The following is a 22500-nucleotide window of genomic DNA, read 5'->3' as shown; positions in this document are numbered from 1 at the left end:
TTCTAAGACAATATCCCTCAAATAATAGACCATTTATAGTTGCTGTGATCATTTTTCACTCAGTGGTAGTATCAGTAGGTCTAGTGGTAATTTGTCTCAACTGTTAGAGCTTCAGGACAACTGTTGGGTATTGTTCTAAGGTGTTATAGACCCGGAAATTTGTCCTATCTTAGCATCACAGAGATTATTTTTTGTGAATCAGAATTACTGATTTACTTAGTAGTAAAATTGTCATTATTTTTGTTGGTTTATTTTATAAGGTATTGTCAATAGATTTTTGGTATATTGATATATTTATTATTGTTAGGGATACAGGTATTTAAACAATTCCATTATACAGGGTAGTTGTAATATATTTCTTATCACTGTTATTGTTACAGCATCAGTAATACAGTATTAATGTAGTCCAGTACAGTAGTTAATTTTCTATATTTATTTGATGTATAGGTACTAATTTAACATTGATATCCCACTAGTTTATTTGTTAACTAATAAAATTACTATTGGTATTATTACACATGACTCCATCTGGGAGTTAAGAGTGACTAAATCATGTAACTTAATATGAAAGTTGAGTTTTTCAATTACCATCCACCTCTCTGTATGGCTTAAACTGAATAAAATTATCTTTATCCCTTACTGTTTATCAGTATCCTAATAAAAAAACAATTATTATTCATCTTTTGTCCCATAAAGATGGATTTATTCCTCATTATTTTCATTTACAAAGGAAGTGATAGGAATATAGAAATGAAAATAGAACTTATAAAGCAGAGGTGAAAATGTGAATGAAAATAAATCTATGACTTCTCGAACTTGAGATGAAAGTTAATCTTACTTATTAAAAAAAAATACAGAAATCTTTTTTACAACACATACAGTACTGTAAAGTGTTCTATTTATTTCCTAGTGGTGCTTAGTGAATTATCATCGTTATTATGAATACTATAACAGTAGTGTAATTAAGGATATGAATTTTGAAAATCTGTTCAGAGAATTTAGTACTTTTATTAAAACTATATTTTGATAATTATCATAAGTTAATGGTTTCAGAATTTTTAATCTAATATTCTTAACAGTATTATTTTCATTATTCTGAGACACACAAATAATAATAATAATGTATTATTATTAAGTTGGGGTTTATTTTCACTGTCTCGCTACTCACATTTTTAACCCTCAGTCCTACTTGGCGCCCACCTAACCTTTAAAAACTAAAGGGTACAGGAAGTAACAACTGGGAAGTGTTGCTTTATTTTCTCTTGTTTGAGTATTAAATAATTTTCTATTTAAAAATTATATACAGTTTATTCACCTCTCTTCAGGTAAGATGTTTGTATTGTACTGTACATTTTTTGCCATATTTATAATTATATAGTTACAACTTAGTTTGTTCAACTATTTTGAGGAAATATAATGATATTGATAATACTAATATTATCACAAGTTTACGGAATAAAATAAATCCTCACTATCAAAAGAAAATAAATTTATGATTGATGACATATACGTTTGCATATTTATATTTGAATTTAATATTGTACAGATATGTTAGTGATGTACCGATGCTGTATACTTACTGTACTGTAGGTCACGCTCTTCACGTTTCTTTAATGACTACCATCATTATATAGACTAGATAAAGTACTAGTTTATATTTAGGGAGTAGTAACATTAAAAATTAGTTAATTTATTTAGCTCGGGGTGATTGTTAGTACAGTACAAGAGTCGTACGTGTAATTACGATAGTTTAAGTGATATACAGTACCATATATTGTGTTTCACTATTTCGTAATATTTTATTTTTGTTTGTTAATTTAAAGACATTTACGACATACAGCAGGAGTAGTTTTTCAGATTTTCAACATCTTCGAAATTCTGTTTTATAGTAGGAGACACCTCCACCCCCTCCTTTTTGTAGGCTTGTTTTTCATCCTCAGAACTTGAAAATTGTTTTTTAGATTTGCTTTGATTTTTCATATTATATAAAACTATTTTAAATTGACTTTTTTCTCAATGAATACCATATCAACAGTTGATAATTATTATGTATTCAGTAAATGTGTTTTCTATTTTTTCATATTTTTGAACAACCATTGTCGACAAGTATTGAATTTACAACAGGTCATTATTTGTTAGTTTAAAACCCTTTTTCAATTATATTTCTTATTTATAAAACAGATTTTCTTATTTATTAATAGCTATTTTCAAACATTTTGATTGTTCATACATGCATAAAATATTTTTTGACCAGGTTTTACATAAATATATGTTTTTCTTCACATAAAATGAGCCTTAAACACCACCAAACACCCTTAGCCACAGTTATCACAACTCCTTGCTGCTCCATAACAGGAAATTTCACCATCAATATAATATTCGTGATATAAAAGCCCATTCTGTCAAAACTTCGTCGTGAACTCGTAGTGTCTTTAAATGCGTGTTGAGAAGACTGTACAGTACTGTATTGGGATTTCTTTTGGATATTAGGGGAGAACTTTATTCCTATAGATAAACTTATAGTTGGATAGGTGTGAAGAGATACCGTAGTCATATAGGAAGATAAAAAATACACAATATGCTTTGTTTAAAAAAAATTAATTAAGATGACTTGTGTCGAGACTGACTTTGTGGTTTGTGCTTAAATAAATAATTGAAATACATAAATTATTGTAATAATATGAGTAGTTTTTTGTTTTCACTTTCTATAGAAAATATATCTCAACTTAAGTTTTTGTTAATTGTAAAAAATGAGATTTGTGAAATATGCTTAAAGACCTTAGCTTTCTGAAACGCTTGAATGTGGTCAAACAAGTAGTCTTATAAAATGTAAGACTTAAGTTTTCTGTTTTATTACTAAATTTGAGAGTATTTTTAAAAACATTTAAAGTATGGCTGATTTTAAAAAGTTACCTTCTTGAAACGGAGACATTATTTTGAAGTCTTATAATAAATGAAATTTTTTTTACGATATATTGTCTAAAAAATCTCATTTAATATTTAACAATTATTTAAACTAAACTTTTTTTTAAGTTATACATTTTAGACATTTTTTATGTACTTAGTGACCCTGGCTGTTGAAGTACTGTACCCTAGACGACAACAATAAGAACTGTTTCCTTAGTGTCTTGAAGTTTAAAGGCACTGTTAAGCTTATTAAGAAGCTCTTGTATTATTTATGAAGACTAATACTGTTACCATATCTCGGTAGAGAATTAATGCTGATAAAAATATATTTGTTTTCCGGAAATTCATACCATTTTCTATTAGCAGAAAATCCATAATTTTCGGGATTCGTATTAAATCATTTGATTGTTAATTTTTCTGGATTTGCTCGTTTACATAAACATATACTGTAGGTAGTTGATTCTCTTAAAGGTATTTGAACATTCCACGCTAGCCTATCTGAACGTCATGGTACTCTACAAGGTGTCTGAACATTCCAAGCTAGAATGTTGTGTCAGGAGTTGGAATTCTACGAGGTGTTCTAACATTCCCCGCTGGTCAAACTTCCCTACATTAACCAGGAGTAGTACCGGCCAGCACCCATCACCCCCTTGCACCACACCCTCAGGGCCACACACTCACACATATATAGTACCATCGCCACACTCCTCCCCCCCTCCTTGAATATATTATGGTTCTGGTCTGATCCGTCTCTCCTTCCCCTCTTGTCTGTCTTGGACACACAACACCTCGGCTAAATATATATCCTCCCTCCTCTACCCTAGACGCTTCAGGTTCGAATCTATTTCTCCCTGAAGCAAGTTCTTCGCCTGTTCTCCACTCGCTATCTCAACTGTTCAACTCTTTCATGATACTGTAGATAGATAGACAGGGTAGATATTAACTAAAATCATCATACAAATTCACGTTGTTTCACCATGCACATCGTGAAAAGTGGGTCTATAAGCCTGGCAGCTCACTAGAGGCAGATACAATACACTGTTTATTAAAATTTTGGTAGACGATGTTAAATTTTGATATTTTACGTCGTTTCCACGATCGTGCTTACAGCTTAAGCCTCCTTCCTAAGCATCACTGGTAATTATTTTCGTGATGAATTCCGGCATTTATTAGCGTATATAACCAAGATAATATACATGGAGGCGAATGTTGGGGGTTAATAAACAACAACTGGATCCAAATTCACAAAAGTACGTAAGATAAAATAAACTTGATCTCGTAACTAAATAATGACCCTAACTGGTTGACTTAAAAGTACAAACAACCACTTACGAGAGACTAAGATAAATAATCTTTCAAAGGTTCAAGTGCATTAATTATGTCTCTTAACTGGTGTATCAAATGACAATCAAATTAAAGTAGAATCTCTATAAATTCGATACTAAATTTTGGGTGTTCCATTCTGTGCTTCAGTTACCCGGACACTTACCTTCTCACGATTATTATACTCTATTTGGTTGTTAGTTTAGTGCATCAAGTCGACCATTTAGGTACATTTTCACACCTTCACTTACGAGAAATATTAATTTTCATCGGACTCACCTCAGTGACGCCCGAGCCTGGAGGGTTGTTGTAATACGGTGGTCGGTCGATCTAATTACCAGAGACAGCAGCAGTAGTAACGGTGATGTAGCCAGCTGGGTGCCTGCTTGTGTGTGCGCTTCAGCCTTGTAGTATGTCTGTCTTTCAGCCTGTGTGTATGTCTTTCAGTGTTTGTTTGTCTTTTAGCCTGTGTCTCTGTCTATCTCTGTATCTGTAGGTCTTTCAGGTCCTTCAGGTTTTCGGCCTTTCAGCTGAATCTAACAGGTTATAACAAGTCCAACGGTAGTTACGATCAGAGCGTTGGTCAGTAGCCAATCAGCGTTGGCCTGTACCAGGGGTAGTTGAGCACTCGGTTAATACCCTGGAGCGGCAATAACCTCACTCATTTGCACCAAGTGTAAATCCTGTTCAAATGATTTTTTCCCGTATTAGTGTATTTTTCCTGTGTGTGTGTGTGTGTGTGTGTGTGTGTGTGTGTGTGTGTTCACCAGGCATGACGAAAAATTCAAAATCCCGGAAACACTTGAATTTTGTTTCATTTTAAAATCGCTGGTTAGTTTAGGTTATACTAGGTTTAATCAGATTTGGTTAAGGTAGTTTAGGTATGGTGTAGTAAGTTACGCTAGGAGACGATAGGTTTAGGTTCGGAACGTTAGGTTAGTTAAAGTATTTATTAAGTTAAGCTGGGTTAGGTACCGCAGATTAATGGGACCCAGAATTAGCCAGCATCATCAATACCGTGTTTTGGTTTGGTACGGTTGACGTTATAAATTTCTGGGGGAAAAAATTGTGAAGGCTGGGAGCGGTGGTTTTATCAGGGACACGACAGTTTTTGACAAAACGTCTACTGCGGCCACAATTAACGACCCTCAAAATAGTGGGGGAGAGGCGGCCCGATCCTCCCGACCTAAATCGAAAATAAGCGCCAGTCAGTCAGGCAGTCACAGAGCGTGAGTCTGGCAGGCAGGCTGGCAGATAGGTGGATTGGGAGGAGACAGGCAAACTGGCTAGGAGACAGGTGGAGAGATAGACAGGTGGGCTGGGAGATAGGTAGAGGGGGAGGGAGATAGGTAGAGAGGGAGGGACATAGGTAGAGGGGAGGGACATAAAGGGGGAGATAGGTAGACAGTTTGGGCAGTCGGAAGCAAGCAGGAAGGTAGGTCCTCAAAAGGCACAAAACAAAGTAGGCAGACACATGAATAGGTGGCCAAGAGCACGCAGACATTCAGGCAAGCAGGCAGACACAAAAATTCATACAGGCAGACATCCAGGAAGACAGGCATCCAAGCAGGTAGACATTGAGGCGATCAGGCAGACATTCAGGCGATCAGGCAGACATTCAGGCAGGCAGACATTCAGGCAGGCAGAGATTCGGGCAGGCAGACATTCAGGCAGCCAGACATTCAGGCAGCCAGGCAAACTATTTTTTGTTCCGGGCGGTGCCGGCTGATGGTGCGCGACGCCAGATTGTCTGTACTGATTATCCCACCGTCTCTCTCTCTCTCCCTCTCTCTCTCTCTCTCTCTCTCTCTCTCTCCTCTCCCTCTCCCCTCTCTCTCTCTCTCTCTCTCTCTCTCTCTCTCTCTCTCTCTCTCTCTCTCCCTCTCTCTCTCTCTCTCTCTCTCTCCCTCTCCCTCTCCCTCTCCTCTCTCCCCTCCCTCCTCCCTCTCTCTCCCTCTCTCCCTCCTCTCTCCCTCCCTCTCTCTCTCCATCTCTCTCTCCATCTCTCTCTCTCTCCCTCCCTCCCCTCTCTCTCTCTCTCTCTCTCTCTCTCTCTCTCTCTCTCTCTCTCTCTCAATTACAAGTCCTTCTCTCCCCTTTTACTCTCACAACCCCGCTCTACCCCTCACTCTCCCTCTCTCCCTCACACCCCTTCTACAGCACTCCTCTCCCCACCTCCCCCCGTCACACTCTCAGTACACTTACGGCCCTTTCTCTTTTCGCTTTCCTCACATCGTCCTCTCTCTCTCTCTCTCTCTCTCTCTCTCTCTCTCTCTCTCCCCATATCTCTTTCTTTTCTCATTATCTCATCTCCTCCCCTAACCTCTCACTTCCTCCCTTATGTTTTACCTCACCTCTCACTTCCTCCCCTATATTTTACCTCACCTCTCACCCCCTTTCTCTACCCTTTACCTCCCCTCTCTCACCGCTCACATCCCGCCTCCCTCCCTCACCTTGTTTCCCTTACCTGTCCCCTACAACCTCTCTTCTCTCTCTCACTTCCTCACCTCTCACTTCTCCCTCTCACCTGCTCTCTCTCACCTCTCCCACACCTCACCTGTTCCCCTCACCTGGCAGGATACACAATGCATCATTAAGAGCGAGATAGACAGGTGGAGAAGTCTGAGGACCACACGTGATGGACTCTCTCCTTCTTGCAGTTTTCTCACCCTCTTTTCCCTCTCACCCTCTCTTCCCTCTCACCCACTCTTCCCTCTCACCCTCTTCCCTATTACCCTCTTTCCTCTCACCCTCTCTTTCCTCTCACCCTCTCTTTCTCTCACCCTCTCTTTCCTCTCCCTCTTTCCTCTCACCCTCTCTTTCCTCTCACCCCACCTACCTTTCCTCTCACCCTCTCTTTCTCTCACCCTCTCTTTCTCTCCTACCCTCTCTTTCTCTCCCCTCTCTTTCCTCTCACCCTCTTCCCCTCTCCACTCTTCCTCTCCCACCCCTCTTCCCTCTCACCCTCTCTTCCCTCTCACCCCTCTCTTCCCTCTCACCCCTCTCTCCCCTCTCACCCCTCTCTTCCCTCTCACCCCTCTCTTCCCTCTTCCCTCTCCTCTCTTCCCTCTCACCCTCTCTTCCCTCTCACCCCTCTCTTCCCTCTCCCCTCTCTTCCCCTCTCACCTCTCTTCCCTCTCACCTCTTCCCTCTCACCCTCTCTTCCCCTCTCACCTCTCTTCCTCTCACCTCTCTTCCTCTCACCCTCTCTTCCCCACCTCTTCCCTCTCACCCCACTCTTCCCTCTCACCCACTCTTCCCTCCCTCTCTTCCCTCCCCGCCCTCTCTTCCCTCTCCACCCTCTGCTTCCCTCCTCCACCCTCTCTTCCTCTCACCTCTCTTCCCTCTCACCCTCTCTTCCCCTCTCACCCTCTCTTCCCTCTCACCCACTCTTCCCCTCTCGCCCTCTCTTCCCCTCCCGCCCTCTCTTCCCCGCCCTCTCTTCCCTGCCGCCCTCTCTTCCCTCTCTTCCCTGCCGCACCTCTCTTCCCTGCCCCGCCCTCTCTTCCCTCCCCGCCCTCTCTTCCCTCCCTCCCTACCTTTCCCTCCCCGCCCTCTCTTCCCTCCCGCCCTCTCTTCCCCTCCCCGCCCTCTCTTCCCTCCCGCCTCTCTTCCCTCCGCCCCTCTCTTCCCCTCCCGCCCTCTCTTCCCTCTCACCCTCTCTTCCCCTCCGCCCTCTCTTCCCTCTCACCTCTCTTCCTTCTCTCCCTCTCTTCCCTTTATTCCTCTCACCCTCTCTTCCATTCTTCGTCTCTTCCCTCCCACCCTCTTTTCGTTCTCACCCTCTCTTCCCTCTCTTCCCTTTCTTCCTCTCTTCCCTCCCACCCTCTCTTCCCTCCCACCCTCTCTTCCCCTCCCACCCCTCTCTTCCCTCTCCCCTCTATTCCCCTCTCGTCTTCTCCTTCCTCTCGCTTTCTCTCTTCCTCTCATCTCTCTTCCTCTCTTTCTCTTCCCTCTCGCCTCTCTTCCCTCACACCCTCTCTTTCCCCTCTCGCCCTCTCTTCCCCTCTCATCTTCTCTTCCCTCTCTCTCTCTTCCTCTCGCCCTCTCTTCCTCTCCGCCCTCTCTTCCCTCCCGCTCTCTCCTTCCCTCTCGCCCTTCTCCCTTCCCTCTCTGCTTTCTCTTCCCCTCTCCTCTCTTCCTCCCGCCCTCTTCCCTCTCGCCCTCTTCCCCTCTCGCCCTCTCTCTCTTCCCCTCTCGCCCTCTCTTCCCTCGCCTCTCTTCCCTCTCGCCTCTCTTCCCCTCTCGCCCTCTCTTCCTCTCACCCTCTCTTCCCCTCCCCACCCTCTCTCAACTTGCAGCCCCCCCCCCCCCCTCACTCCCATCTTGCTGTCTTCCTCGCCCTTCCTCATACGTCTTCTCCGTCTCTTCCTCCCTTGCTTTCACTCCTTATCCCCCCCCCCTCCTTGTTATCCTCCTCACCCTCTCCCCTTCCTTTCTAGCTGTCTTCCCACACCCTTCATCCTCCTTTGTAATTTTCCTCATCTCTCTTATTTCTTTTCCATCTTTCTCACCCTCCCTCTCTCTCCCCTCCCTCCCTCCCTGTCCTTTCTTCCTCCCATCTTAGTTAATTTTCTTCTTTTCTCTTGATCAGTTGACAAAAGCCAACTGGTAGGCATTTTTGCTTTTGTGTAGCCTCAGGAATAACAACAATACCTATATGATTGTTTTGTTATCTTTAGAAAAAAGACCAATTATTATTATTCATTACGTATCTTTTTGCTTTTATTTTTCTTTGAGTTCAATGGTCGTCTCTTCCTGTTCTTGTGAGATGTTTGTTTATTTTTTATTATTATTGTTATCTTTTGTTTATTGGTTTTGTTCTTTTCATCCTCTTAGTCTTAGCTGGTTTGACCCGTCATCTGGTCTTAGTCTTTATTTAGTTTCTTTCTGGCATTGTTCTTGACTGATTTTATTCTGGCACTGTTTCTAAGCTTACGTGGCATCCTCCAGGCACTGTTCCTAAGCTTACGTGGCATCCTCCAGGCACTGTTTCTAAGCTTACGTGGCATCCTCCAGGCACTGTTCCTAAGCTTACGTGGCATCCTCCAGGCACTGTTCCTAAGCTTACGTGGCATCCTCCAGGCACTGTTCCTAAGCTTACGTGGCATCCTCCAGGCACTGTTCCTAAGCTTACCTGGCATCCTCCAGGCACTGTTCCTAAGCTTTCCTGGCATCCTCCAGGCACTGTTCCTAAGCTTACGTGGCATCCTCCAGGCACTGTTCCTAAGCTTACGTGGCATCCTCCAGGCACTGTTCCTAAGCTTTCCTGGCATCCTCCAGGCACTGTTCCTAATCTTACGTGGCATCCTCCAGGCACTGTTCCTAATCTTACGTGGCATCCTCCAGGCATATTCCTAAGCTTACCTGGCGTCTTTCCAGGCACTGTTCCTAAAGCTTACCCTGGCATCCTCCAGGCACTGTTCCTAAGCACTGGCATCCTCCAGGCACTGTTCCTAAAGCTTACCCGCAGCATCCTCCAGGCACTGTTCCTAAGCTTACCTGGCATCCTCCAGGCACTGTTCTAAGTTTGCATGGCATCCTCAGGCACTGTTCCTAAAACACCTGGCATCCTCAGGCACTCCTAAGCTTACCTGGCATCCTCCAGGCACTGTTCCTAAGCTTACCTGGCATCCTCCAGGCACTGTTCCTAAGCTTACCTGGCATCCTCCAGGCACTGTTCCTAAGCTTACCTGGCATCCTCCAGGCAATGTTCCTGACCTATTGCTACTTAGTTTGTTCCTGAATAATTCTTGACCCAATTAATTTTCTTTTCCAGATGTACTTCTTTTTGGGTTGATTTTCTTTCTTTTTTTTTTAATGTTGGACTAATTCTTAAACGTTGCTTTCTGAAGATAACTTTTTTACTTTTTAAATCACTGCTTTATGTTTTTGTGAATGTTACTTTTGAAGTTTAGCATTTTTTTATTATTTTGAATATTAATTTGTTACGCAGCTAAAAATCATTTGATGCCACTAGTTATGTTTGAAGAGTCTGATCACAGTGAGTTGATTCAGATAGATATATATATATATATATATATATAGATAGATAGTCAAAGAGTGACAAAGGGAAACACAGACGATTTAGGAAGATGGAGATAAATAATTGAGAGGAAGAGTGAGCAAGATAGAATAATTAATAGTCAGTGAATATTTTTTTTACTGTACATGTGTATATTCTAATCAATACGTATATTTAGTGACGTCATGGGTTGAAAATTAAATGACGTCATGGGTTCGAGGTCCAGTGACGTCACGGGTTGAAATTCTGATGACGTCACGGGTTAAGTCTTGTGACGTCACGGTTGAAGATCTTTAAACTGGTTTTGTATACCTTCTTCCTTCCTTTCTTCCTTTTTAACCTTCCTTTATTCCTTGCTCCGTTTTAATCCTTCCTTCCCTCCTCATTCTCACTGCCCCTCTCCTTGTCTGTCTCTCTCCCCTTCCCTTCCCCACCTTTATTATCCGTTGCCTCGTCATTATCGTCTCACTCTACCCCTCCTGCCTTTCCTCCTCCCACCACCTCTTCCCCCTCCTCCCACCACCTCTTCCCCCTCCTCCCACCACCTCTTCCCCCTCCTCCCACCACCTCTTCCCCCTCCTCCCACCACCTCTTCCCCCACCTCTTCCCCCTCCCCCCACCACCTCTTCCCCCCTCCTCCCTCTTCCCTCTTCCTCCCCCACACACACTCTTCCCCCCTCCCCCCACCTCTTCCCCCTCCCCACCCCACCTCTTCCCCCTCCTCCCCACCACCTCTTCCCCCTCCCCCTCCCACCACCTCTTCCCCCTCCTCCCACCACCTCTTCCCCCTCCTCCCACCACCTCTTCCCCCTCCTCCCACCTCTTCCCCTCCTCCCACCACCTCTTCCCCCCTCTCCCCCCACCTCTTCCCCCTCCTCCCACTCCCCCACCTCTTCCCCTCCTCCCTACCTCTTCCCCCTCCTCCCCCACCTCCCCCCCTCCTCCCACCCACCACCTCTTCCCCTCCTCCCCTCCCACCTCTTCCCCTCCTCCCACCACCTCTTCCCCCCTCCCCCCACCTCTTCCCCCTCCTCCCCCTCTTCCCCCCTCCTCCACCACCTCTTCCCCACCTCTTCCTCCCACCACCTCTTCCCCCTCCTCCCACCACCTCTTCCCCCTCCTCCCACCTCTTCCCCTCCTCCCCACCACCTCTTCCTCCTCCTCCCACCTTCTCTTCCCCACCTCCTCCCACCACCTCTTCCCCTCCCCACCTCCTCCCACCCACCTCTTTACCTCCTCCCACCTCCCACCACCTCTTCCCCCTCCCCCACCTCTTCCTCCTCCCACCACCTCTTCCCCTTCCCTCTCTTGTCTTCCTCTGTCTCCCCTCTCATTGTCCTCCCCTCACTTTTTTCATTTCTTTCTCTTCATCATCATCGTCTCCCCTCCCTCACCTCTCTCCTTCCTTCACCCTTGTTAATTTTATCTTCAATTTTTTTTATTTTTCTCCACTGCGCTTCCTCCACCTCCCTCCTTCCATCTCTGTATTATCCCCCTCCCCACCCCCCCCTCCCCTCTCCCCTACCTACCTCTCTCTCCCTCCCTCCCTCCCTCCCTCACCCCTCCCTCCCTCCCCCTCTCCCCTCTCTCTCTCTCTCTCTCTCTCTCTCTCTCTCTCTCTCTCTCTCTCTCTCTCTCTCTCTCTCTTCCTCTCCCTTCCTCCTATGTCCTTTTATTCCTCCCTCCTCTTCTTCCTTACCTCCTCTCTCCCTTCCCTCTTTTCCCCCTCCCCATTACCTCCCTTCCTTTCTTTCTGCCTCCACCCCCCCTCTCTCCCTTATTCATTACCCCTACTTCTCCCTTAACCTGCCTCCACTTCCTCCTCCCCTCCCCTATAAAGTCACTCCCTCCCGCCTTCCCCCTCTCTCTCCCTTCCCCCTCTCTCTCCCTTCCCCTTCCTCTTGTGTCTTCCCTCCCCTCATTACCTGTCTCCCTCCTCCTCATTATCCTTCTCTTCCTGCCCCCATCCCTCATTAGCTCCCTCTTTCATTGTTTTCTCCCCTCATTACTTCCTCCTTCAGTAGTTCCTCTCTCCTCATTAGCTCCCGCTCCTTGCACATTTTCTCCTTTTCTCCTCCTTCAGTGTTTCTCCCTCATTAGCTCCGTTTCTTGTGTTTCTCTCATTAGCACCCTGTTTCCAGTATTCTCTCCCTCATTAGCTCCCTCCTTCCGCATTTCTCCTCATTATCCCTGTTTCGGTGGTTCTCTCCCTCATTAGCTCCCTCCTTCAGTGATTTCTCCCTCATTAGCTCCCTGTTTCGGTGGTTCTTTCACTCATTAGCTCCTACCCTCCTTTATTATATCCTCTCCCCCTTATCACCCCCTTCAATAGCTACCTCCCTCCCTCATTAGTTCCCTCCCTCCTTCATTAGTTCCCTCCCTCCCTCATTAGTTCCTTCCCTCCCTCATCAGTTCCTTCCCTCTCATTACCTCCCTCCCTCATTAATTCCCTCCCTCCCTCCCTCCCTCCCTCCCTCCCACACATGCAGGTGGCAAGCTGCAGTGGAATCGATGTTGTGGGGGTGAGGGTGGGGGTGGGGTGAAGAACAGGTCTGGAAGGACCTAGAACAAACGGGTCAATAACACCAGAACATCCCAGGCCTCGCTCGCGTGCAGCTCCCGACCCCCGGTTATATCAACTTACCGGTGACCCGATTACACTGAGTATATCCCGGTTATGTCGTGTCAAGCGGTGTCCCGGTAGGCTGTAAAGAGAGTTTGCGGACCCCCCCTCCCCCCAGTTCTTTCACCTCAGTATAATGTGGGTTATAGTACCTTATAGCAGTATAGCACCCTCAGTATATGGGTTAGAACACCTTCTGTGTCTTCAGAATATGTGGGTTATATCGGCCAGTATTCTTCAGTATTGTCACATATGATACTTTGATATCTGGCACACGAGCTGTACCTGGCATGTCACGCAAGATATATTGACACTTGGCTTATATCATAATAGAATGTCGATATATCTAGTTTATCAGAGCGGACGTGTGTTTACATAGAGCTTACGTCAATGTTAATTTGTAATCAATGCAAGGCGAGTATACTACTAGTTCCTCTGTCACGCGGGGTATATTAACTTCCCGCTAGTATAACAGCATATTCGGGTATACTTGATTATCCAACATCCGCTTCACAGGCAGAATACTTGGTCAAGCGTCATGCACAGGCAGGATACGTGTACCAGCAGCACGTACTGGCAAGATTACATGATCTAGCGTCATGTAGTGCGAATACGTGACCCAGGGGACATGCACAGGCAGGATATTGTGATCCATTACCATGCATAGGCAGGGTGTTGTTGGGCTACAGTAAGGAGAGTTACAGGTGGTAGGATGTCAGGTTACAGCTAATGACTAAAACAAAATACAGTTGTTTTTGCGTCTCAACAGATAATCTTGAGTACAGTAGGAGACCTGAATGCCATTGTGATAAAGAATATAACTGGTGTACAGTATGTCTTATAGAGCCCCGTGAACATATCTTTTTAACCCAGATAAATGTTCATGTCTCATAAATTCACCTAAACATAAGAACAAACGATTTTATTATTTCTCCTATAACACTAACTTTTATAAATGGATTTTTTACAGATTTTGTTTTAGGTTATGAAAAGTTTTGGTTTTTAAGTTTGTCCATTTAAAAAATTACTTGTTTTTGTGGTATTAGGAAATTAGAAGGTAATCAGGTAGTTGACGTTTTTGTTATGGTCTATTAGTGTGTATTGTGACTGTCATCTTGACTACTTTTAATTTTTACTGAAACTGTTCATTGAGCGTTTATACTGAAAGCTTCTAGATTATTTATATTTAATTAATTTTATGGTTTATGAAGTCTTAAGAATTACTTTCAAAATTGTATGTCTTTTTCATGGGAGGTTTAAATAGTATACAATATAATGTGAATTTATTGGGCACTCACTGTCATGTTTATCGATGACCTGGCATGATGAGCCCTATTAGTTTAACTTAAGTAACCAGTACATGCACAGCCTCTCCGTGCTGGTGTGGTGACGCGGTGAGTCACCTGACACCACCCTGGTAAAATTTGGTTGAAATCACTCCTGAGAGGGGTTAACGAGCGAGTTAGGTCAATTTTCTACCCAAGTCAATACGTGTACTAATGTTTGTGTAAGTCTGTTGAGGGATTACCTGAGTATTTGGCACCCCAACTTACTTCACCTGAAGGTTAAACACCCAAACGTTACCTGGGTTAGGCTGCGTTAAGTAACCCCTAGGGTATTAAATCACCAGGTGAAATACGAGTAAGCTGGGGTGCCTAATCTTCATGTGATCCCTATTATGGTGCTGTTACAGGAGTATATGATGAATTAAAAGATGCTCGTGTACTATTGTTTATAACGTGATACTATATAGAAGTTATTAACCTGTACAACATACTTGAACATACAGTACCGGTATCTCTGAGTCTTCATATGAGAATTACTATACCTGTACTTTATACCTAAACTTGTGGATAAAGTGTGTGATTGTGGTAATGGCCGTGGTTAGGGGCGGGGCGGGGCGAGTGTTTACCCTGGCAGGTGGGTGCAAATGTTATATCTCTGCTGAAGATTTACGGTAATCTTACGCAGTTTACGCACCTGGAGTCCACTTAATGACACAGGGTGCTGAAACAGGGTGCTGGTCCTGTGAGAGAATGCAGAATTTTTACATTTTTATAATATGGATCATGTGTAGAGTGGTTTATATTTAGTCATTAGCTCACTGGTTTAATTGTTAGCTTTATGTATTATAGTTACTTGTTTGCTTTGTGGATTAGAGTTAAACGCTACCTCGCTGATTTACATTTAACCGCTAGCTTGCTGGTTTATATTTAATCGTCAACTGGTCAATATTTAGTCAACTTACTGGTTGATGATGTATATAACACTGCCCTGCATAGTTTTTGAGGTTTGTGTATTATTAAGCTTTTCTGGGTGTATTTTGCATGCTGATCTCAAAAATGTTATCCATTTTGCTCAATCAGGTCAGAATTTTGTGCTATAGCATTTTAAGCGGAGATTCAGGTAAAATATTGGCATTTTTCGCTCAAAATGGGGTCCTCATATTCGTTCATTAAAAAAATCATCCGAGACATTGGCAAGCCTCACAGAAAAGATTTCGGTCAGTTTTAATGCCCTTACGATGCATTTAAATACATCCACGTGCTCGCCGGCCATTTAAATGTCCGCTGTGACGCAAAGGAAAAGAGTATATGTCCGTGTTTTTTTACATATATTTTTTCACAGTTAAATTTCTTTTTCATCTGGTGGTATATGGCATGTTTCCTCTGTCTGTGGGATAGTCGAGCAGACAAGCAGCACTACATGCAACGTGACTGGCCTGCAAGAAGTGGACTTACTCCAGGTTCTCACAATGTTGTTGCCCATGCTCTGGTGAATCCGCAGAACATTCTTCTTCCGCCACTGCACATCAAGCTCGGTCTGTTCAAAAACTTTGTAAAGGCACTGGACAAAAAAAGCCAGGCTTTCAATTTTCTGAAAGAAAAATTTCCAAAAGTCAGTGAGGCAAAGCTGAATGCAGGAATTTTTGATGGCCCTCAGATCAGAGAGCTTTTCAAAGATCCCAAGTTTGATTGCAGCATGGATGTAAATGAGAAGAAAGCCTGGCATGCCTTTAAGTCTGTTGTCTCCAATTTTCTTGGCAACTACAGAAGTCCAGAGTATGAACGAGTTGTTGAGGACCTACTTCTGAGCTACAAAGTTCTTGGTGCACGCATGTCCATCAAGATGCACTTCCTCAGCTCCCACTTGGACTACTTTCCAGAGAACTGTCGTGATGTGAGTGAGGAACAAGGAGAACGCTTCCATCAAGATATCCGTGTAATGGAGGAGCGGTACCAGGGTCGCTGGGATATCAACATGTTCGCCGACTACTGTTGGTGTCTGAAACGGGACGCCCCAGACACCAACCACCAAAGAAATTCTCTGCGACAGCCATTTATGCATGTCTAACTGTAAAGGCATCTATGTAGTTGACATATTTTGGTCCTATGTGTTGTGGTTACATTTCTTATGATAAATTTTGCATAAAAATTTTGACATCATATTTAAGAATTTCGATTTTTTCCTAATTCCCATAGCATAAAAATCTGACCTGATTGGGCAAAATGAATGGCATTTTTGGAAGCAGCACGCAAAATACATAAAGAATCAGCTAAGAAACCCCGCACCTCATGAATTTTTTTTTCAAATGCAGCCCAGTGAATTAATCGTCGGCTTACTCATTTCTATTTGATCTTCAGCTTATGGTCTTGATCTTCACCTTACTATATACAGTATAATCATCGCCTTCTTGTTTTCTTCCGTACATCTAATCGTCATCTTCTGAGTTATATTTCATCATGGATATTCTGCCTTACATTTTATCGTTTTCTTTGGTTTCTATTTAATCACAGGTGTTCTGACATATGTCTAATCATCATTCCATTGGTTTCTATTTAATCATTAGTGTCCTGCCTCCTATGTAATCATCTCTGGTTTCCATTTAATCATTGGTTGGTTGACATAATTAAACATCATCTATTTCGTTTGTATCTAATCAAATTCCTGCCTTATTTCTAATCATCTTCATAGTTTTTATTTAATTATTAGTATCCTACCTTATATATAATCATTGGTGTCCTTGCCTTACAATTAATCTTCTAACTTGCTCCTATTTAATCGGTGGTTCCCCTCGTTTTATTGTACTGGGTAAGAATGAGGTCGGTGGAAGGTGATGCCGTAGTGTATGGTGGAGGGGGAGGGCTGAGGTGTATGCCTTAAAAAGATTAACCTCAAGTCTCTCGGGAGGTCCACCTTGAATTCCTCCCCTGTAGATGCTTTCGCTAAATATTATTAAACATTAAATATTACCTGAATATCATGATTGGTAAATATTGTTGCTAAATATTACTAAACATTAAGTACTAGGTTAGTATTATAAACGGTAAATATTGCTCCTAGATAAAACTAATTATTAAGTATTACCTGAATATTATGAAGGCTATATATTGTTCGTAGATATTACTAAATATTTATCATTGACTAAATATTCTTACGGTTAAGCTTTGTTTCTAAGTACTACTGGTTATTAGATATTACTGAAATGTTATTAATGATACGTTATTATAAAGTATTCTTAGTCGTGTGTGTGTGTGTGTGTGTGTGTGTACAGTATATAAGGTTATCTGTACACGGGCGCTTAAATGTAGGAATATATGCCCGATATGTGTGTATGTATGTATGTGTGTGTTTGTATATATAGGAGTATACATATCTTTCTGTATATAAGGTATGTACCGGGTATATATATATATATATATATATATATATATATATATATATATATATATATATATATATATATATATATATATATATATATATATGCATTCGTGTGTATGTAGGTATATACTGTACGTGTTCGTATTTATGTGCTTATGTAGGAGTGTATGTGTACCTGTATATACCTATATATACATACATATATGAAGTATTTATCTTTTGTATTTTATTTATGTAAGGGTGTAAATGTATACACTGTGTATATAGTTGTATGTATGTGTGTGTGTGTGTGTGTGTGTGTGTGTGTGTGTAAACTAAAAGTGTATGTGTATGTGTGTTTTTTATTATAAGTACAAACATCAACAAATCGCAAGGAACAAAATCGAAATCCAGTATTGCTTCAGGGTGTCAATCTGTCATGTTTATCGGCTAAATCACAGCATCATTGTACACTAAATCATGGCCAGGAAGACTCGCATTCACCTGTAATTTAAATCATCAAACTTTTTTTTATCTACTTTCGATTAGTTTGTTTTTTCGTATCCCGATTTGTTTTAGTTGTTTAGTGGTTTTTATATATTGGTGTAGCTGTCGCATAATTATTAAGTATTGTCTTAATGTCTGTCTGAACTAGTAAGCTTTAGAATTTGTCAAGTTGTCTTTTGACTTTTCTTTTAGTACTGAAAATATTTGTTTTTTTTATGTCAGATCTTATTAATTACAAGTTTTATCAGGTTACGTGTGGCAGATTTTCTTGATTTTTCTTGTATTGAAAAATCTTCCGATTTTTCTGCTTATTATTTCAAAATTGTTGTAATAGTCCCACTTTAAGACCTCTGAAAAATTATTAGGCTCTGTCAACTAAAACTTAAAAAATGTCTTGTACATTAGATTAATTCTGTCGATCCAAGCAGTATTATTATTATATTATTATTTTAGAATTATCAGGCTGGATCAAAACTCCTAAATGCTTAAAGTTAAAAGTAAAAAGGTTTTCCGGTCTTATTATTTCTGTATTGTGTTAATCGATTAATTTCTATGGACAATTATCAGGCTCTTTCAGTAAGAATTTTTTTAGGCGCCACACTTCTTTCTACAGTGGTTGGAAAGTGATCAAGGTTTAGTGTCCGTGTGTCCTGTTTGTCATACTCTTTTCTTCCTTCTCTTGAAAACTATCAGATATCGCCGTTTGTGTTAGTTAATATGTGATTTTTGGCTTCATATTTCAAATATGTAGTACTATTTACTCTCTTCTTTTGAAAATTATGAGGTTTTAGTATGATGTGATATTTTGTAGAACCAATCATTGTATTCTTAAAAAAAGATACAGTAATGGTTTTCCTTGATTCTAATATATCTTGTCGTACCTACTGTATGTTTTTAACATTGAAAGCTATCAGTTGTTCTTTTGGATTTGTTATTATTATTATTATTATTATTATTATTATTATTATTATTGGAGATTATCAATATCGGTAAAAATGTCTTAAGTTTGTACCCAAATTATTGTTATTAAAGATGGTTGGGCGGACTTTATCTGTATCCATATTATACTACTGTCCGTGTACTCAATTCAATTTCAATTTCAATTGTTTATTCCTTGATAGAGGAAGCGGGATCCTAGTGCTGTCACTAGGTACCCCTGTACAATAACACCAGAAGCATCTGGCAAGTGTGACAAGTATATACAGTATAAATATTATAAAGGGGTTTACTAAAGCCTTAGGAAGGAAGGATATTCCTTTAACACATAATCAATATTATTTACAAAATATCAGGCCAGTATGGGGAGGATCATGGTGTCTCCGTCAGGGGGTCGTCCGTGTACTCTATTTTAAATATCTCTCGCCTCTTCTACCAGGGTGTGTGTCAGCTGTTGGGTTAGTTTCCATCTGCTGTTGGAAAATGTGTTAATATTTTCTCTTATGTAATTTCAACGTAGTACTAGTCGCTGATATTAATTTACTGTATAAGCCTGACTATTTTGATTATTTGTTTATACTCTGTAGCTGTAAAGTGTTGTTTTGCTGTGTCCCTTTAAAAATTATTAATATTTTCGTCCTTGGTATTATTCAGGTGTTGTTTAAGTAACCATATTCTTTAAACAAAAATTATCAGTGATTCTTTACCTGAGTAGTTTTAATTTTTCATGTCTGTTCTTTAATAAAACCATCAATATTTTCCTGTTTTAGTATTTTGAATTGTTGTATCAGTAACTGTGTTTTTAAAATTTTAATATTTTTATCTTAAGTTTCCTAGTTATTTTTTACAAGGTGTCTTAATATCTAGTTCACTTTTCTTAGTATGAATTATTTTGTTTTTGTTTATGGCTAAGAAATTCTAACGCAGTTATTAGTTACTTTCATCTCTTATTAAATCATCATATTTTTGTATCTTTTGTATTTTCTTTTCATATTCAGAATTCTCTTCTCCCTTAAGTGTTTCCAAGTCCTTGTGTAGTTTTAAGTTATTGTTTTTCTCTTCACAATTTATAAGTGATTGTCCACCTTGAATGATTTGAGAAAGTTGTTTTATACCTTCCTGTATTCATCTTATTTGTTTACACATTATTTTGTCTTGTATTTGAATCTGTAAAGTTATTTCCCGCCGTTTTATAGTCATTTATTTCGTATCTTATAGTCGTTTATTTCGTATCATATAGTTGTATATTTCTCACTTTCACGTAGTTTTATCTTCCCTTCATATGTCTAATTCGTTATCCGTGTTGTTCTGTCTCTTGTGTTGTCCTTGAAATTTATTATTAGTTTCTACCTTCAAAATTACCGACGGAGTGACAAACTTCTCTTTGAAATCACAACTTAATTTTTTGCTGGTCGTTAAAGGCCACGGGGTTGAAATTTAATCCAGAGCTCCATAGCGATATATACAACGTCCATATATATTTATTTTAGAGTTTTAGCGATATATTAATACATTTTACAGTTTTCCCCGTTAATTATCCACGGGAAGTGTGTAGCGAGGAGAGGGTGGCGGTGCTGTTATTAATTTTAAACATGCCTTCCTCTTCATGATCAGTTTGTGATAGTTTTTGATACACAGCAAAGAAGAAAAACCTTTGCCTTGTTTATGATTAGTGTCAAGTGTGACTGTTGGGTGTTTGTCAATACTGAGAATATGGCCACTACGGACAGTTTCTGTATTAAAAAAAAAAAATTATATATATATATATATATATATATATATATATATATATATATATATATATATATATATATATATATATATATATATATATATTTCATTAATGATCATGGGCTTGTGGAGTCGTGGGTTCGAATCCTGGCAGGTTGGTGTGATTATATATATATATATATATATATATATATATATATATATATATATATATATATATATATATATATATATATATACTGTATTTTTAACAAGTCCTTTTACACAGACACACAGACTATACAGGCACTAACTGTATATACTGCTATTCTTAATCAAGTATCGGTTGTGTGGCAAATTTTAACTAATACACACGCAGATAAATTACAGTACGTATTTATATTGATAGTTAGCTTTTCTAGTTTGACAGTAACAAAACGTGAATTAGCAGACAATTTTAAACAATAAATACTAATGGAAAATAATTCATTATATTGTATGCCTGTGGTATGTATCATCATTATTTTTCTCGGAATAAACTGGATTTCACAGAGTATTCTTAGTCTTATATAAATAATTTTCTTGGTCAGGTAAAACAATCTTATAACTTATTTTGTTAACGCAAATTAGAGTCAATTCATGGCTTCGTGGGGAGTACATAGTGTTAAAGATATAGGAAATAGTATAGAGGAACTTTAGATAAAAATATATTACTTAGTATGGGATGATGTTGTCGTGCAGGTATATGGCATAATATATACTTGATTATTGCATTCCTTCCGTGAGTATGATATTGAGTACAGTTTATGTGGAATTGATTACAAGTATACCGTATATATGATTGTAGTTTGACATACTAAGTATACATGAACAGGATAATTCCAAGTATCGGTCTGTTAATTAGTCTTAGTGATTCTTACATGTTTATATGTATATCAGTTTATTATTTGTGTTGGAAATAAAAAACACTTACTTTGGGTGTTTCAGTTTGAGTGAGTGCTGGATACATAGGAATTATACACAGTTTCAGGCAAATATAGTACGTATATATTTCTCTGTATGTGATGTAATATTTTTCATGTTCACTGAGAATTTGAGTTCGTTTAGTAAGAAAAAAGCGACTGTATTGTGGAGTCAAGGTTATAGTACATTACGGTACAGTGGATTATAAACATAGTGTTAATGTGGAATACAGTACATAACAGAATTGTCAATTACAGTGCATTACGGTACAGCGGGTAACGGTACATATGTTTTAGGGCGAGCTTAAACTGTGCTGTAATAGCAGAGTAATAATAATAATGTTAATAAGAATAGTGGAATTGTAGTGTTAATATAACTGGGTTTTAGGAAGAATTTTAATAAAATCTTTTCATTTTGTTTTACCCATAGGCAGTTAGTTTAATAATACAATAGGTATTGTATTTGTAGCTATACTTTCTGAGTTAGGTTAGGTAAGGCAAGGTAAGACCAGCTTAGGTTAGTATTGTTTGTTCAGAGGTCTATACATAGTGTTTGTAAGTTTTAGTGCTTAGAAGTATTTATCTATTTTTGTGCATTTTGAAGTCTGTACATCTAGTTTGTTGAAGTCTTTACCTGTGAAAAATTTTGTGTATTTAGAAGATAATACAACTGATGTATTATATACTTCATGCCGGTTGTCTACTTCGTGTTTTACAAATCTGTATATATGGTGTTTGATTTCGACGCTCTGTGTATCGTATGTTTAGAAGTCTTGTGCATCTTGTTTTACTCTTAGAAACCGGATGTTGGGGTATTAAAGATTCCTATATTTAAAAACCGGATGTCATGTTCAAAATCAGAA

The sequence above is a fragment of the Homarus americanus genome, unplaced genomic scaffold (assembly GCF_018991925.1).
Source record: "Homarus americanus isolate GMGI-L3 unplaced genomic scaffold, GMGI_Hamer_2.0 scaffold50924, whole genome shotgun sequence".
In the NCBI taxonomy this organism is placed as follows: domain Eukaryota; kingdom Metazoa; phylum Arthropoda; class Malacostraca; order Decapoda; family Nephropidae; genus Homarus; species Homarus americanus.
This window is presented reverse-complemented; position numbering follows the sequence as displayed.